Source organism: Antennarius striatus, chromosome 16 (assembly GCF_040054535.1).
Source record: "Antennarius striatus isolate MH-2024 chromosome 16, ASM4005453v1, whole genome shotgun sequence".
Classification (NCBI taxonomy): domain Eukaryota; kingdom Metazoa; phylum Chordata; class Actinopteri; order Lophiiformes; family Antennariidae; genus Antennarius; species Antennarius striatus.
In genome coordinates, this window is record NC_090791.1 from 20,719,755 (window position 1) to 20,735,326 (window position 15,572).

Below are 15,572 nucleotides of genomic sequence, written 5' to 3' on the forward strand. Positions count from 1 at the left end.
CCAACCACCGTTAAGATTATTAGAAAGGCCACAACACCTAGTCCAAACATTATTGATCATATGACGCTATATCCATATAGTAGAATTAGTCCAACTACTACGACTGTAAAAATAACATCAGCCCCCGTTTAATACAAAAATCACAACAATACCTTTTGATAATATTGAGTGTGTAAAATGTTTGGAACACTTTGTTGTACGTTTATCTCAGATTACAATTTATCACAGAGATCTCTCTGTTGCCATGAGAAAACCTGAAGCTTTAAAGTTTGAAATGAATGACAATGCTGGTAGGGGTGGAAGCATTAAGTTGGATGGGCTAGAGGAAATTCTTGGAAAATGGGGAGCTATTTTGGCTAAATCTGGAATAATTATACTGATAATACTGATACTATTCTCTTTATTGACATGTTGCATCGTGTCTATCCTGAGGAAATGGTGTGTGAGAACAATGGACGAAAGGACGAACCTCATTAAGGACACACAGGACGCACAAATGCTAAGTATGCTACCGGCTGATGCACTGGTGCGCAGAATTCTTCTGGCGCAGAGGAGGGAGAACATGCCAGATGTGTTCACAATCTCCAACTATGAGGAAGAGCTGTTATAAGGAATGATGGACAATGGCTGATATGGATATACATTACAACTACATATGGATATATCACCAGGATATCACTATGACATTATTCTTACTATTCTGTGTAACCATTGTTTAATCATCAATTTTATCAGTTAGATCATTCTGTTTATTCTATATTCAATGTTGTGTTCTACAAAAGAAGAGGTAATCTAATTCATACCATTCAGAATTATTAGAATGACTTCTGTGTTCCAGTAAATGATTTCAGTGTGTGATGTATTTGGTCAGTCTGTTAGGATGTATTGTTTAAGGTCGCCCAACGGGAAGGGGGCCAGGGGGGGCTTTTCCTGGTTAAAAAACAGCCGCCAGGTTTTTCACCCTCATCAGGGAAGTATTAACAGATGACCAGTTATGTTAGTATATTTATGTTAAGTTCATATAACAGTAAATGGAATGTTTTTGTCGCTTATCACTATGTTTAGAGTTCACACAACCATATATTTAACCCTAAACTTACAGCGCCACCAATCCTAGTCACACACATCTAGACATGCGTGCTGATTCACCATACATTATTTCGATGAGTTGTTTATGATAATCTCATAAAGAGGAGGGATTATGTGGAAGCGAAATAATGCATGTGTGGGTCACATTTCAAATCAGAGGAAACACATTTTCAAGTTTGGCAGCGAATAACCAGATTGTCCGAAAAACAGGAAGACAGGAAGCGGGTCAACCTGACATGGGCTGGTTACCTAGATTTGGACAGTTGCCGGGAACAATTGGTTTCCTGTTTTCTCATGAATAGGACACGTACAAAGCTCACCCACACACAAATGGAGGACTGTGACTATAAAAGGGTCAGGAGACATGCATCCAGGGGCTGTTCCTGATTGATCTGTACTGATGATCTGCGTATCAATAAAGAATTCCCGTTTTGGCTGTAACATCATCCTCGTTGTACTTTGGTTTTATTTTGGTATTTTGCTGGACAAAACACTCTCACCACATCAGTTGTTGTTTTTTAACCTGGACAGCTCTGCATACAAACAACAAATTCTAAGTTTATTATATACATTTACTTATTCATGAGCTCCTGGACCTATAATTTTAACTATAATTCTAATAACTCTAAAGCTGTGACACTGGATAAAATACAATTACTTTTTGTGAATTTATGCTTTTTCTTTGATGCCATCCATAGAGTTTGAAGGGTGACAGAACAAATCCAATTAGGACATCGCCAGCCCCACATACATGAGCAGGATATCCTCTATTTTACTCTTGTGTTGGTAGCTTATTTTATTTCCAACCAGATCACAATATTTTTCTACATACAAAACATTGTAAACATAAATCAGACATCACTGTAGTGTATTTGTAATGTAGTACAGAATACCTCAGCTGGAATACATATGCACCAACACACATGGGGGTCAGAGGGTTTTAAAATAGAGAGGTGAGTAAGTGTTTGGAGTGGAGGAATGGAGGTTACTGCAGTGCTGGTGTTGATGGACTGGGTGAAGACAGGTTGCTAAGATATGGTTTCAGAGTGACACGCACTTGATGGTTGGAGCGCTCTGAGCAACGGAGTTGTATCGCTGACCGCAGTTTTAACACTACAGTCTACACTTATCACTTTAATAATATAATTTTGTTCAATATTTCACTGTATTTTTATCTTTTATGGAATAGTGACATTTGGAGCAGCAGTTATTGATGATCAAGAAGTTATTTGATGAATTATTTATAACATATATAGATTAAATGGTTGCTTAAAATGATTCATTTAATGAGTAATGCCACAAAAATTTAATATTTTTTGCTTTGTTTTCCAGTCTAATTCCAAAATCTCTGCATTAGTTTTTCCACACATTTTAATTGTTCTAAATGTAATTTTAAATGTTTAAATGTAAAATGTTTTAAATCCCCTGACGTAATGAAGAAACTGTTATTATTATTATTTAGTATTAGTTGTCATTATATCACCTTATTGTCTGGTTGTCGGGGAAAAAATTGAAATACCAGATGACAACTGTGTATCCAGAACACTTTGAGATGAATTACAATAAACTAATGATGATTTTAGGACATAAAAAATTGTGACCAAATAGCTGAAAATTTGTTTACAACATTTTCATCATCAACTCTATTTTCTTTTCCACAGGAATCACAGTAATGAGTTTCATGAAGGTTTTATGACTCTCTCTTTGTTTTATTGTTTACTGCTACTGTTTTTTATGCTAACATGTTAGCTTTACATGAGATGTCGAGCGAATGAACTAAACAGCTTTTTCAATCGGTTCAGCTCCCCCACCACTCCCGGCTCCTCGTCCCAGGCCTCTTCCGGTCCTGCAAACCGCTCCACTGATGCTCCCTCCTCCTGTGCTTCCTGTCCTTCCACCTCTGCCACTTCTCCCGAGCCCACTCCAAGAACTGCGAAGCTCAACGGCCCCACCTCAACCACTGGACTTCCAACCTCACCACAACCTCCTGCTCCCACCACGACCGAGACCATCATCACGGCAGACCTGGTGACGACAACGCTGAGGAGGCTCCGTCCCTACAAGGCGGCTGGACCAGATAAGGTCTCCCCAAGACTCCTCTGAGCCTGTGCTTCGGAACTAGGGGACCCCCTGCAACAATTGTTCAACCTCAGTCTGCGGCTGGGGAGGGTCCCGTCACTGTGGAAGACCTCCTGCATTGTCCTTGTACCCAAGAAAGGACGCCCTACTGAGCTCAACGACCACCGACCGGTCGCTCTTACCTCCCACGTAATGAAGACCCTAGAGCGACTGGTCCTGGAGCTCATGCGTCCACAGGTGCAGGGTGCTATGGACCCTCTCCAGTTTGCCTATCAGGCCAAGGTTGGGGTTGACGATGCTGTCATGTACCTCCTCCACCGCACACTCTCCTACCTGGACGCCGGGGGCTGTGCCGTCAGAGTGCTCTTCTTCGACTTTTCGAGTGCCTTCAACACCATCCAGCCCCGGCTCCTGCAGGATAAACTGACCTCCATGGCTGTGGACCCCTACCTCGTGAGCTGGATTACGGACTACCTAACGGACAGACCCCAGTACGTCCGTATGGGGGACTGTTTGTCTTCTATGGTGACCAGCAGCACGGGGGCGCCACAGGGGACCGTTCTATCCCCCATTCTCTTCACCCTCTACACATCAGACTTCAAGCACAACTCGGATACATGCCACATACAGAAGTACTCCGATGACACCGCGATAGTGGCATGTATCCAGGAGGGTGATGAGGGGGGGTACAGGGCATTGGTGGCTGACTTCGTGGAGTGGTGCCAACAGAACCAGCTCCAGCTCAACGTCTCCAAGACAAAGGAGATGGTTCTGGATTTCCGGCGGGCACCTCCCTCTCCACAGCCGGTGATCATCAAAGGCAGTGAGGTGGAGGTGGTAGGAAACTATCAGTACCTGGGACTGCAGCTAGACAGCAGACTGGACTGGTCACTCAACTGGGACTGTGTGTACAAGAAGGGGCAGAGCAGGATGTACTTCCTGAGGAGGCTGGCCTCCTTCAACATCTGTCCTGAGCTCCTTTTCATGTTCTATCAGTCCGTAGTCTCCAGTGTGCTGTCATACGCCATTGTGTGTTGGGGTGGGGGGGCCAGGAAAAGAGATATGGACTGTCTGAACAGACTCATCTGCAGAGCGGGCTCAGTGGTCGGGCTGAGCCTGGACTCTGTGGATACGCTTCTGGAGAGCAGGACCATGTCTAAAATTAAGGCCATCATGAACAACACCAGCCCCCCCCCCCCCTACACACCACCTTCTCCCAGCAGAGAAGCACCTTCAGCGGCAGACTGCTGTCACACAGCACCTCCACAGAGAGGCTGAGGTCCTCCTTCGTGCCCCGTGCCATCAGGGGGTACAATGACTCTCTCAGGAGGAGCAGGGGGGGAGGTGGCGAGGTCAGCACGGGGTTGAATGGATTTAATTTAATTCAATTTAAATTTTATTTTATTTTATACTGTTTATATATATATAATTTATTTATTTATTTTTTTATACTGTTTTATATTTTAATTAAATTTTATACCGTTTATATTTTAATACTATAATATTTTTAAATTTTATACTGTTTATATTTTAGTTATAGTTTAGTATATAAGTCCTGTTAGTGCTGCATGTGTCTGTTAGTGTAATGTATGTCTTGTGGTATGTCCTGTGATGTCAGTGTTTCCTTTTCTCCTGGTGTTTATCCAGTATTATTTGTTAAGTAATGCCTGAGCAGTGGATATGTACAATTTCCTCCGGGATTAATAAAGTATCTATCTATCTATCTATCTATCTATCTATCTATCTATCTATCTATCTATCTATCTATCTATCTATCTATCTATCTATCTATCTATCTATCTATCTATCTATCTATCTATCTATCTATCTATCTATCTATCTATCTATCTATCTATCTATCTATCTATCTATCTATCTATCTATGTCTGAATAAGCATAAGTCTTGTTGTCACAGCCTGTTATTAAAGGAACAACACAATATTTATTTAACACAAATAATGTATTAGACAAAGATCACAAATCATGGGGTGTGAGAATCAGTAAAATAATAATAATAATAATAATAATAATAATAATAATAATAATAATAATAATAATAATAATAATAATAATAATAATAATAATAATAATAATAATAATAATAATAATAATAAAACCTTTATTGTCCCACAGTGGGGAAATTTGTGCGATCGTGGCAGCGGGGGGGGGGTCAAACATAAATAGTTAAATAATATACATACATATTAACATCTGCAACATATGAAATTTACATATTCACATATTGTAAACATATTAACATATATCATATCATCAAAATGTACAGTTATATTCACACATCAAAATATACACGAGGCTGAAGATTACATCGTTCATCCAGAGTTAGAATGTATAAATAAACATAAAGTGTTGTGTGTGTGTGTGTGTGTGTGTGTGTGTGTGTGTGTGTGTGTGTGTGTGTGTGTGTGTGTGTGTGTGTGTGTGTGTGTGTGTGTGTGTGTGTGTGTGTGTGTGTGTATAGTGTATCAATGGATCAAAAGGTTAACTAAAGGAAGTTTCCACATCGCTCACGGTGCTTGTGTTGAAGGAGAGCGAGAGTCAATTAAAACAGAGCCTGTTACTGAGGACAGGAGGTTAATGATGCGTTAATCGACTCATTTGATGTATTCCTTAGAGTCTTTACAGATGAAACTCTTGTTAAAGGAGACAATATCACTGCCATGGTCAGGGGGACATACAGCACACACGTCCAGCCATTATTATGACCCGTGAGTCAGAACACACAGCTTACAGCACAGATGGTGGTACTTGGGATTTGAATGGCCTCAGCTTTGCAATACTTTATGTCTCTATTAATCCTGGTTCTTCGATGGTTAAACCTCTCCAAACGCGGGCCGTGGAAAGTGACAAATGGACTGACAGCAGCACAGGTGGCTGAGAGAAAGATACGATGAGTTGTCAGCGCAGTCCCAGAGGGTTTAGTGGAGTTATGTTCATGATGTGTGTTTTATGACCCTCTGGTCTTGCCAAGGCAAATATCAAACAATGGAATCATAGTGTAACTTTATCTCTATCCTTCCTCCAGCTTTTTCCATCTGGTCCGTCCAGAACACAGCAGACCCTTCCCTTCCCTTCTTGCGGTAGGTTGTGCTAATGGAGATCATTGAGGGTTATGCCATTTTTTTGCCTGTCCGCTTATTGCTGTCTTGGGGTAATAGAGTGGTTCACACACTCCTGAGGGACTTTGGAGGGAACTGGTAATACATCCCACCACGGGACAGCGGCTGTTGTCCCCAGTGAACTTACAAGTTGCTGGATGTTGTATTTCATCAACACAACTGTTAGCATAGCTGGATCTCATCTGGTGTGGTGGATCTGTAAAAATAGCTCAAAGGTACGGTAGCGGATCAGCTAATTGGCTCTTCAGAGAATGGTGTTTAGGGAGGTGACGATGTTAGTAAAGGTCGAGGTGCCCAGTGGAAATAACTTGTGTGTAACACTTCACAGCCTCACCGTGGATCGCTATTACACAGTCCATGGTGTCATTACGCAGCCCATGGTGTAATTACACGGTCCATTGTGTAATTACGTGGTCCATTGTGTAATTACGTGGTCCATGGTGAGGTATATTTGTGTTATTATGATAATAATAATCCACACTTTATTGATCCCTCTTGGGGAAATTCTCTTTACACTTCACTGAAGTACATACAGTGATGTACAATGTGTACATGTGGTACACATTGGTTTCAGACACATATAGAGGTACAGGGGAGGCAGAGTGACGGGTCGCGTGAAGAAATCGCGCCCCAATGAGCATCTTGTAGGGGGGACGGCGCCTTGCTCAAGGGCGCCTCGGCAGTGGCCTTGAGGTGAGCTGACACCTCCCACCGTCAGCTCACACTCCGGAGATGTTCTGGCGGGAGCGGGACTCGATCTGTCTTCAAGACGTCTGCTCTACCGCTGAGCCACTGAGAGGAAACGACTACATCTGGGTCAACCTGAACAATGTTGAGATGACAATTAACGGATTCACTGCCCAGAATAGCTGGGGATGCTGCTTCTACTCTTTATGCTAAGCTAAGCTAATTTTGTTCTGACACCACTAAAACAAACACGTAAGACCGATACCGATACACTCCGTCTTCCTCCTGAAAGGAAACCAAACCAGTGTTGGCCAAAATGTTCTGGACTATAAATAAATATCCTGTCTGTTGGTCAGGAGCCTCACTCTCTCTAATTAAATCTGAATGCTGGACCAACAGTTTTCTGGTGCTTTTTGCTTGCTGCACTGGTCCCAACCAAGATGCTACACAGACACACACACACACACACACACACACACACACACACACACACACACACACACACACACACACACACACACACACACACACACACACACACACACACACACACACACACACACACACACACAATTTCCTTGCTTATTTTCCTCAGTCAGCACACCACCCAGTTTATCACTGTCTCTCCCTGCCATATATCTCCCACCTCCTGTCTCCTGTATTCAGATGTGCTTGATTTACATTGTGTGATTTGTTGATAACAAAATGAAGTAAGAAAAATAAAGAAATCCAAATCATGAATCCACTGAGGATGGAATTCAAATTCACACCAAAAACTGAAATGAACCATCAAAATCACAGGATGATCCAGCGTTCATGAGTTTCATGATGACCCTTCATGAGGGTCTTCAGTGGTGTGTAGGTCTGTCAGCATCCTGGAATGAGTGAAGTTTAAACTTCAATCTAGTTCACTAATAAAACTCAGGATCTTTCTCCCATTGTCGGCGCAGCAGATGTTCAACCAAGTAGGTCTGAACAAATCCACCTTTTTGTCTGGAAATAAACAAACTTTAAGCGTGAAGCTTTAATGAGGCGTGTCCACAGTCCAGTCCTCGGGCCAATCATGGCGCAAGATCAGATTTTATATGCTTTAAGTACTGTATGTCTAAAAATGTGTTAGAATTGACCTGCCAGACAGTACACTATTTCAGTGTGCAGTTCCTTTTCTCAACACATGGGGGCAGTGTTGTATAAAATGTCTGTCAGCTGCCATAAACTTTCAAAGAAGACTGAATAATGGACCAATCACGGCTCACGCTGCTGCTGGTACTCTTGCTTGGGGGGGTCCTTCCTCCATTTGTTGTCCCTCCATGTTCTCCAGGGGTTCACAGCCCCCACCCAGCTGTCTGAATGATGCTGTTCTGACCCCCCAGCTGGAAAGTTGATGGTGAAGCTGCAGCTTAAAGGGAAGGTGGACATTACAGTCTGTTCAAGACAGCTGGTGGAGCTGATGGGTCTCCACCCCCCCTGATGGAGCTGATGGGTCTCCACCCCCCCCTGATGGAGCTGATGGGTCTCCACCCCCCCTGATGGAGCTGATGGGTCTCCACCCCCCCTGATGGAGCTGATGGGTCTCCACCCCCCCTGATGGAGCTGATGGGTCTCCACCCCCCCTGATGGAGCTGATGGAGCTGATGGGTCTCCACCCCCCCTGATGGAGCTGATGGGTCTCCACCCCCCCAGATGGAGCTGATGGGTCTCTGTGGGAGCTGTGTAATGACACCATGGACTGTCACACGTTCATCTGGGGTTCTGTGTCCTCATGTGTTCATCTGGACGCTGACATTTGGGAACTTCATTGTTCTCGTCATAGAAATATGGGGATCAGACCAGTAGAGAAAATAAAATAAATAAATGAGGGAGTGTTGGCCCCCGCACACGTTCACATGATCACATGTGGCCCTCTGTAGAAAATTCAGAACAAATGAACTATTGTAACAGATCTCAGCGGCACTGAAAAAATGAAACTGTTCTGTCAAACAAGGCCATCAGGTCAGGAAGGGAGAGAAAAACAATATATTTTGTCTCACATGTCCAAATACACACAAACCTAACCTGGACATGGACCCAACCAGAACCCTGGTTTAAACTCACCTGTGCCTGAACCAGTTCATGCTTTCCCTGAACCTCCACCCCTTCCCCCCACAGCTGGACCTCTAACCCAGGACCTCAGGAGGGACTCAGTGCTGGGGCCCCGAGGAGACGAGTGGCCCCAGCAAGGTTGTTGTATGTACTGAGAGACAAAAAGTGTGTGTGTGTGTGTGTGTGTGTGTGTGTGTGTGTGTGTGTGTGTGTGTGTGTGTGTGTGTGTGTGTGTGTGTGTGTGTGTGTGTGTGTGTGTGTGTCCCTTCCTCCATCACTCATGTGACACAGAGCTCCATCAGCACGTTAACGTAATTACCTGAGTGTGTCTCTGGTTATGTGTGCCTGTACATGTGCACTTGTCCATCTCTGTGAGGGTTTGGGTAAAGTGGGGGTGTCCACATATAAGAGTTATGTGAAGGAGGGGCTAGAGGAGAAACCAGGAAAGCATGAGAGTCACAGGCAGGTGAGGGAGGGGTGACTGCAGAGTGAAGACAACCATGTTGGATTACACTCATAAAAATAAATATTAATTGTACTGGATCTGTAGCAGAGATACTTTTGATTGAAATGTAGGATATTCAATATAAATTTTCAGTGATGTGTGAGATATAATAATAGTGCGTCATCAGCCTGTGACCTGCAGCGCTCACTGGTCCGGTTTGCAGCCGAGTGTGAAGCGGCGGGGATGAGGATCAGCACCTCCAAATCTGAGGCCATGGTCCTCAGCAGGAAACCGGACGACTGCCTTCTCCAAGTGGGGAATGAGGTCCTTCCACAAGTGAAGGAGTTTAAGTATCTTGGGGTCCTGTTCACGAGTGAGGGAACAATGGAGCGTGAGATTGGACGGAGAATTGGGGCAGCAGGAGCGGTATTGCAGTCGCTTTACCGCACTGTTGTCACAAAGAGGGAGCTAAGCTGAGAGGCAAAGCTCTCCATCTACTGTTCAATCTTCGTTCCTACCCTCACCTGTGGTCATGAGCGAGGGGTCATGACCCAAAGAACGAGATCGCAGATACAAGCGTCTGAAATGGTCTTTCTCAGGCGGATAGCTGGTGTCTCCCTTAGAGATAAGGTAGAAACACTGCTGTTCACGAGGGGCTCAGAGTAGAGCTGCTGCTCCTTCACGTGGAAAGGAGTCAGTTGAGGTGGTTTGGGGATCTGGTGCAGATGCCTCCGGGACGCCTCCCTAGGGAGGTGTTCCTGGCACGTCCAGCTGGGAGGAGACCTCGGGGCAGACCCAGGACCAGGTGGAGGGATTACATCTCAACACTGGCCTGGGAACGCCTTGGGACCCCCCAGTCAGAGCTGGTGGATGTGGACGGGGAAAGGGAAGTTTGGGGCTCCCTGTTGAAGCTGCTGCCCCCGCGACCCAACTACGGACAAGCGGAAGACGATGGATGGATGGATGGATGGATGGATGGATGGATGGATGGATGGATGGATGGATGGATTACCAAGATGTACACAGAGAAGCGGTGGTGCACGGTGGTGCAGTGGGTAGTGCTGTCTCCCCACAGCAAAAAGTCCTTATTGTCTGTGTTAGTTATTTCCAGGTTCTCCAGCTTCCTCTCACCTCCAAGAACATGCACTTACGGTTATTTCATATCAAAGTGACAAAAAAAGGCAATACATGCAGTCCCCAAGTAAGAACTACTGACTATGACGAGACTTTTATGGCTGGCTACATGCTGAACAGCTGGGATGTGTTCAAAACTCTGTGTCTGGCCCCAGTGGACGTGGACAGTTTGTCCATAGCGAACACCTTGTTCAACCACAGGGATGTCCATAAGTGCACATGGCACCAGGACACCCTAGACCAGAGGTCGATGATCGACTCCATTGTCGTATCATCAGACCTCCGACCATGTGTGTTGGACACTCGGGTGAAGAGAGGGGTGGAGCTGTAAACCGATCACCACCGATCAAACCAAGAGTCTGTTTGGAATGTCTGGCAGAACCCTCTGTCAGTGAGGTCTTCAACTCCCACCTGAGAGCTTCTACCAGATCCCACAGGAGGCTGGGGACATTGAGTATGAGTGGACAGTATTCTCCACCTTCATTGTCAAAGCGGCTGCTCGGAGCTGTGGTCGCAAGGTCTCTGGTGTCTATCGCGGCGGTAACCCCCGAACCCAGTGGTGAACACCGGAAGTAAGGAATACTGTCAAGCTGAAGAAGGAGTTTTATCAAATGGCATGGCAGTTGGGGACAGTATGTCTGGATTGGCAGAAAGGGGGACCGGAAGGTGAGTTCCAACTATAGGGGGATCACACTCCTCAGCCTCCAGAGTAAAGTCTATTCCAGGGTACTGGAGAGGAGGATTAGACCTACAGTTGAACCACGGATTCAGGAAGAACAATACGGTTCCTCCTGGACCAGCTCTACACTCTCCATCGAGTGCTCAAGGATTCATGGGAGTTTACCCAACCAGTCCACATGTATTTTGTGGATCTAGAGAAGACATTCGACCGTGTCCCTTGAGGTATCTTGTGGGGAGTGCTTCGGGAGTCTGGGGTCCGGGGCCCTTTGCTGAGGGCTGTCCAGTCCCTGTTTGACTGAAGCCAGAACTTGGTTCACATTGCCAGCAGTAAGTCAGACCTGTTCCAGGTGCATGTTGGACTCCAGCAGGGCTGCCCTCTATCACTGGTTCTGTTCATAATCTTTATGGACAGAATTTCTAGGTGCAGCCAGGATCCGGAGGGGGGGTCCGTTTTTGAGAGCAAAGGATTTCATCTCTGCTTTTTGCAGACGATGTTGTCCTGTTGGCCTCATCAAACCTGGACCTTCAGCTGCACTGGGACGGTTTGGAGCTGAGTGACGCCAGTGGGATGAGGATCAGCACCTCTAAATCTGAGGCCTTGGTTCTCCACCAGTAAAGGGTGATGTGCCCCCTTCAGGTCGGTGGAGAGTCTTTGCCCCAAGTGGAGGAGTTAAAGTATCTTGGGGTCTTGTTGACGAGTGAGGGAAGGATGGAACGTGAGACTGACAGATGGATCGGTGCAGCTTCTGCAGTGATGCAGTCGCTGTAGGTCTGTGGTGGTGAAGAAGGAGCTGAGTCGTAGGACGAAGCTCTGGATTTACCGGTCAATCTACGTTCCTACGTTCCCTCCTTTGGGTCATGAGCTTTGGGTCATGACCCAAAGGACAAAATCCCAGATACAAGCAGCTGAAATGACTTTCCTCCATAGAGTGGGGGGGGGCGCACCCTTAGAGATAGGGTGAGGAGCTCAGTCACCAGGGAGGAGCTCAGAGTAGAGCTGCTGCTCCTCCCCCTCGAGCGGAGCCAGCTGAGGTGTTCTGGATGCCTCCTGGACGCCTCCCTGGGGAGGTGTTCCGGGCATGTCCTACCGGGAGGAGACCTCAGGACAGACCTAGGACATGCTGGAGGGACTATGTCTCTCGGCTGGCCTCCCCCTGGAGGAGCTGGAGGAGGTTTTTGGGGAGAGGGAAGTATGGGCATCCCTGCTGAGACTGTTGCCCCCACGACCCGGCCCTGGATAAGCGGTAGATGATGGATGGATGGGTGAATGGATAAATGAACATTCATAGATTCACAAAACCGTGCGCTGCCTTATCTGACTATTGTAGTTCCCCTTTCTACCACAGCTGCCGCCGAGCAGCACCGCTGCGTTCATGCAGGTCCAACACTCGTCTCTCCCATCTTCCTTTTCTACGTATTTTTGTGAGCATCTCAGAGCCTCAGGCTTCATACTCCTTGGATACTTCACCGTTAAGCATGAACGATAAAGCAAAGGGTACTGCTAGAAGTGTTGATAACAAGCATAAGGTAAGTGATGATAGTGTTGGTGCTAAAGAAATGTTAACACTCTCAAAAGCATAGTTATATATCTAAAATTATTACGTGGTTGAACTGTCATGTATCGAAGCCAGTTCAAGAAGTTGGGGGTGCTTCACAGGGAGGCTGAGGTACTGAGGAGGGAGTCAGAGAGTCAAGAGGTTTTATCAGGTCCAAAGTCAATGCAGCTTCAAGGAGGAGAGAATTAGAGCACTTCATGTTTCTACCTGCTGATGAATTTTATGTACATGTGATTTCTTGTTCCACAGGACTTGGCATCTACTCACAGAAACTAACTGGTTTTCCACAAAATCCTATTTTTATGTATAATTACAATAAAATTCATTCATCCATTCATCCATTCATTCATTCATTCATTCATTCACGTTTCTCGCTAAAGACGCCGACACCAGCTTTGGGTCAGACCGGGTTGCATTGCTAGCTGGTGGGACAACTTTCAGATGGAAGTCGTTCATCATCCTTGAATCAGTGACATTGGAGAGGGGAGGTGTGCAGAGCACAAAGGGTAATAAAAGATAACATCATGTTCACCCTGCACTCAGGAAAGTCCTACAGAGGTATCTGCAGCGATGCCACTAGACTACAGAGCAGCTGGTCCTACAGGGTGTGATGGACTGAGCCCTTCTTGACCCCATTCTGGGATGGACCACAACCCTGTGTGTCTTAAACACAAATTGATCTATTACATTTTCTCAGTTTCTATAAAATGTTTTACTCCTTTTAGTCCCTAGTCCTTTATTCACATTCACACACAGCTAGCCACTCCTTGTTTTTTCTGTACAATGACAAAGTCTGGAGGACGGAGAGGATGAAGTGATGCAGATAAGAGTGGGAGAGGAAGTGCAGAAGGAAAGGGGGTCGAAAAAGAGAGTTTTTCAATACATAGCAAGAGGAGCAAGAGATTGGAGGAAGAGAATAAGGCAGGTGAGAGAAAATAAATGTACAATAAATGAAAAAGTGGACAGGAAGGAATGTGATTGATGGTGAGAGTAAAGAAAAACTGATATCTCTCTGGGCATCAGATGTTCTTTTTAGTTTAATTTTAGGAGCCTGAACATCACAGAACTAAGCTGATTTTCATCAAGTCAAAACAATGACAAAACTGAAAATAGAACTTATGGATCCAAAGCAGCGCTTTATGAACCACCTCAGCCTTCATTAGTCAAATATCGCCAAGACAAACATTAAAAACTGTATGAATGTATGTATGAAGCTATGACTACTAGCTCATCGACCAGCGTGTCTAGAGCTACAAAACAATGTGTCTTCATTCTTGAACTCTAGAAAACATTAGAAAACTGATGACAGAAGAAAGAGACAAAGAAAGCAAGAGACTGAGGACAGAGACAGATCTACAGATCAACTATATACAGGTACAGGTATATATATATATATATATATATATATATATATATACACACACACACATATATATACATATACGTATATATATATACACACACACATATATATACACACACATTTATATATATAACTATGTAACACACATATATATCTAACTATGTAACTAGAACCAAGGCAGTCACAGACTGCAACTTCCTGTGACACCCCTGAATTCAAAATTGTACCCTGACCTACTTGCATAGGTCAAAGATCAAAGCTAGTGCTCTGATCTACTGTCGTTGATCAAAGCACTAGCTTTGATTGATGGTCTTATTCACACTGGCCTTCTCCCTTGTCTGTTAATCTTATCCACTCTACAAAAAGTTGAAATTTGACCTTGACCTAGGTTTCTCAAAGTCAAGGTCATCATCTCATCTTCCTCCCCTCTGCTGCCTGAGTCGTGTGCTGTTTGTCTCGTCTTTCTATCTGAACGGTTGTGAAGACATTTGGTGGACGGAGGGACGAACGCACCAACACTGACATTACAACACATCACGGCTCCGAAGAGGGACGGAATTACAGATATACTGTAATTAATATACGTAATTAGTACAATGACAACATTTATTATTGTTCAAGTATAGTAATAGTAATGGTAGTAGTAGTAGTAGTAGTAGTAGTAGTAGTAGTAGTAGTAATAGTAGTAGTAATAATAGTAGTGGCAGTACTAGTAGTAGTACAGTAGTAGTAGTACAGTAGTTGTAATAATAGTAGTAGTAGTAATAGTTGTAGTAGTAGTAGTACAGTAGTACTTGTATTTGTATATGTAGTTGTAGTAGTACAGTAGTAGTCGTTGTAGTAGTAGTTGTAGTTGTAGTAGTAGTATAGATAGTATAGTAGTAGTAGTAGTGGTAGCACAGTAGTAGTAGTAATAGTAGTAGTAGTAATAGTAGTAGTAGTAGTAGTAATAGTAGTGGTAGTACAGTAGTAGTAGTAGTAGTAATAGCAGTAGTAGTAGTAGTAAGACAGTAGTAGTAGTTGTAGTTGCAGATGTAGTAATAGTTGTAGTTGTAATTGCAGTAGTACAGTAGTAGTGGTTGTATTAGTAGTATTTGTAGTTGTAGTAGTTAAAGCGCTTTGAAATGTCTGCTGCCATGATTAAGCGCTATATAAATAAAACTTGATTGATAGTAGTATAGTATAGTAGTAGTAGTAGTGGTAGTACAGTATTAGTAGTAATAGTAGTAGTAGTAATAGTAGTGGCAGTATTAGTAGTAGTACAGTAGTAGTAGTACAGTAGTAGTAATAATAGTAGTAGTAGTAATAGTTGTAGTCAC